Source organism: Hyalella azteca, unplaced genomic scaffold (assembly GCF_000764305.2).
Source record: "Hyalella azteca isolate HAZT.00-mixed unplaced genomic scaffold, Hazt_2.0.2 contig8479, whole genome shotgun sequence".
Lineage (NCBI taxonomy): Eukaryota > Metazoa > Arthropoda > Malacostraca > Amphipoda > Hyalellidae > Hyalella > Hyalella azteca.
The window spans coordinates 2823-6506 of record NW_025938570.1 but is presented as its reverse complement, the minus strand read 5'-3'; the positions used below and the strand labels follow the sequence as shown (position 1 = coordinate 6506).

General features: G+C 35.2%; 1 long non-coding RNA gene across 1 annotated transcript; it reads left to right on the top strand.

Moving 5' to 3' along the window:
- The first annotated feature begins 946 nt into the window (after positions 1-946).
- LOC108678112 lies at positions 947-1830 on the top strand. Its single transcript, XR_001931300.1, has 3 exons — positions 947-976; positions 1418-1506; positions 1767-1830. It is a non-coding gene; the product is annotated as an uncharacterized LOC108678112 (long non-coding RNA).
- Positions 1831-3684: the final 1854 nt, after the last annotated feature.

The following is a 3684-nucleotide window of genomic DNA, read 5'->3' as shown; positions in this document are numbered from 1 at the left end:
AAGCTGTGAGTACGTAATGAGTATAATGAGGTCAAGCTGTGAGTACGTAATGAGTATAATGAGGTCAAGCTATGGGTACCAGCAGGTGAATAATGTTCTGCAACACATGCTGTTGTTTGATGCGCGCGAGAAATACCAGCTGATTCATCTACACACACAGTGCAGACTAGGCGTAATATATCATTAAAGATGTGAGAACGAAATGCATCTACATCAGTTCGTTGCACCTTTCAACATTACATTAGGTTCAAGGTTTAGAACAACATTCAAAAATAATTAGTACTAACCTGAATTTTTACTTTAAGCTGTTTTTAACAATCCAAATTTATGATTAAGATTATTTTTATTACTTATATGAAGATGGTAATAGCATGAATATTATTTACGATAGGTTCCGGTGGCTATTTCAGGCATGCAGATTTGACTGCAAGTAGGTTTCCACTTAGTTAGGATGTTGATTGGGTCTGTCATGTAATCTATCGTTATAATATCAATACATGCGAAATATTGCGCATATTTTGATAATACATGCGAATTTAGAATAGTTTATGAGAATTTAGAAAATTATCTGAAACCCTGGTACCTAATTCCTCGAATTTGCGTTCGTTTCCCAGATGCGTTCTCTGTTGCTGTTGTTGGCGCTGACGCAAGGCTACGTCTACGAGCTCTGCGAGCTCGCCAGGCCGGATTATCAAAACTTCGTAACTTTTTGCACTTAGGACAAAAAAGTTATGTGGTACGTAAATACGCCCTAATTTTGGCATTATCAAAATTTTCGTACGCAAGTCTAAGCTAAAAGCGTAAATGTTTTTCCCGCGCAAATGTTTCCCGCTCAAATGTTTTGATAATACCACCGCTAGTATTACGTTGTCATAGCAAAGCCACTCGATCGTAAGTCGATTTTGCGTACTTACGAAGTTGTGATAATAGGCGGATCCACTCGAGTACGGCTCCCCTAGGAGTGAACTCGGCGATTGTGGGTGTCTATGTATTATGTATATATTATGTATTATTATTATGTATAGATTGCATTTTAATGGGAGCAGGTATGAATAAAAATATGAATTCAATATATACAGTAGGCTGGCATGAAATGGTGTCAGCTTTAATTATGTCATTTTGGTTGTTGGCCTATTCTATGCCTCTCGACCACCTTACCGATATCGAACAGAAAAAAAATCAAAAAATAGAGGTTTAATAACACTTCTTTCGTTCGCAAACGTCTATGATTGGCAAAAAATGTAATTTAATCTATGATTTTTCAACGATGTCATTAGTCAACTCCGTGTCCTTGGAAAACTCATGTTTTGTCCTCACCTTCCCAGCAGCCTGCGTGTTCGTATTTTTCTTCTTAACTAGCAATGAGTGTACAATAATGTTTGTTGATATTATGTTGATATTATGTTGATATTTACAGGGGTTTGCCTGGTGCAATGGGAGAGCAGCTACAACACCAATGCCACCAACGTCAACACCAACGACAGCGTCGACTACGGTCTCTTCATGGTGAGATGCTGGAAAATGTATACGTTCACTTATTCTGTTGTTGATGAAGAAGTGAATTTATTCATTCGTTCGTTCTAATTAATCTGATTTCGTTATTGAACTAACATTTTTTTAATAGTCTTAGAAATGAGATAAATCCGAAAATGTTTGTGGCAGTTAAGATTTTAAAACCATAGTCAATAATTGGGTTGGAACCTGATAATATCCAAACACTTGAAATTCTTTTGTCACTCTCAATGTCCACTTTTCCCCCTCGCTAGATCAACGACTACTGCTGGTGCTATTCCAGCTCTCCGTACGCTGACTGCGCCGTCGATTGCCAAGGTATTAAATAAATATAAACATTTTTTATATCTTACTTTACTTATTTATAGGCCTGTGTTATCAATCTCGTGATTGACCTATACTTTGGAATTTTTAATCACTGGATGAAGTTTTTAAATTAACGTTGTTGTTAATCATTCATACCAACAACTAAAAGAAACAAATCCAAAAGCATCAAAACTGAATATTTTAGTCAAATTTTCCTTGATCTTTAATATCGAATAAATATACATTATTTATTTATTAATTTCAAAACTCAAGTCGTTGAAAAAGCGAACTGCATTTATTTATTGAATATCGGCCTAATACGAAAAACTATTTTATCACTCTAATGCTGTGCAGTCGTCAAACAGCCACATTTGATAGCGTTTTAGTGTTCGAGATTGAATCGATCATTGGCATAGAACGTTGAATCAATAATTTATATATGTACTTATTGGCTTTACAGAAGTATGACTACTTTATTATTCATTTTTAGTTCCACTCGACTTACATGTGTCAATAACCTAAAAAAGCAAACGAGTGGGAGATGCAAAGAAACGCAAGGCTCAGAAACCACGTTAATCATTGCATAAAAACCGAACTTTTCAAGACGAAAAGCTTCTCACGAGCATCGAAGCAACGGTAAACTTCTAGAGAACGTCAGAACTGCCTGAGAGCCGCCACGAAGCCAGCAAGGAGTTGTATGCCTGCAAAAGTTCCTAACTAGTTTCAAGAAAATGAGATGGATCGCTTAACTAGTTATATGAATAATACAGAAGCAAAGTTCTGAAAGCTACAAGGTTTACTAGCAATTAGTAAACGTATAACATTCGCTTCTAAAGTTCCAAGTGCCAGAAGCTTGAAGTACGTCATCAAAAAATATGCATAAACTCGTTAAACTGATATTACAAGGCCGGCCAGCGTGACCCTTGAAGGACGAAATTTAGTGGTTGCATGTAAGCATGTCAGGAAATTTATCGTCGTCAGTTAACTTGCTGTTAGAAAGAGGAAACATGGTTATCACTTCTGTTGCGTACCTATTAAATTTAATTAATGAAATTAATTTTCAACAAATGAACTTAATTTTTGTTTTTATGCTATAGGTAAAGGGAACTATAGAATATGATGATAAAAAAATAGTTACTAAGTAAAATTAGAAACCACTTGGGGCTGTACGACAGATGGAGAAAACAAACACAAGACGTGAATTGATGCATACCGGAATAAATGAATTGTTAAATGATACATATTCATATAACTTGATAGAGGGAGTTATTGAACTGCCTTGTTGATCAGCAATTTGGGTGAGAGGTCATTAAATAACCGTATATCAAATCGCCTACAAAATCAATGAAAACTCTTTGAGATCCCAAAACACTGCGATTAATCTTCTCATAATCAAATAATGTCATGAGATCGATTTATTTGATCTCCAGATTATATTGCATACCAAATAAATATTAATTTTAACTCCGCCACACCACAACGATTGCGTTATTTTGGAAACGTTACCGAACATCCAATCTTACGCTGTGAAGAACGCAATTGCCATTTGTCGTCCTCCAATATTTCACAATCGCCTTAACAAAGGATAAACCACGAGTAGTTCTATTACGATTTTTCTTGATGATAAGCTTGGGAACAGATTGCATAATTGTTATTTTTATCATGTTTTCACATATCTATGCAAATTAAATTGGAAGGCGACATTTGCAGATGAAAACAGCGCAATTGTATTTTTTGTTATGTCATAATAAATTAAAGATATGTAGTTTCTTATTTAGGGGTTAAATTATTGAAAAATCTGATAATAGGTGAATCCCAAAAAGATTGTAACGTTTAACATTTTTTTGTGTGTGTGGAACATGCATT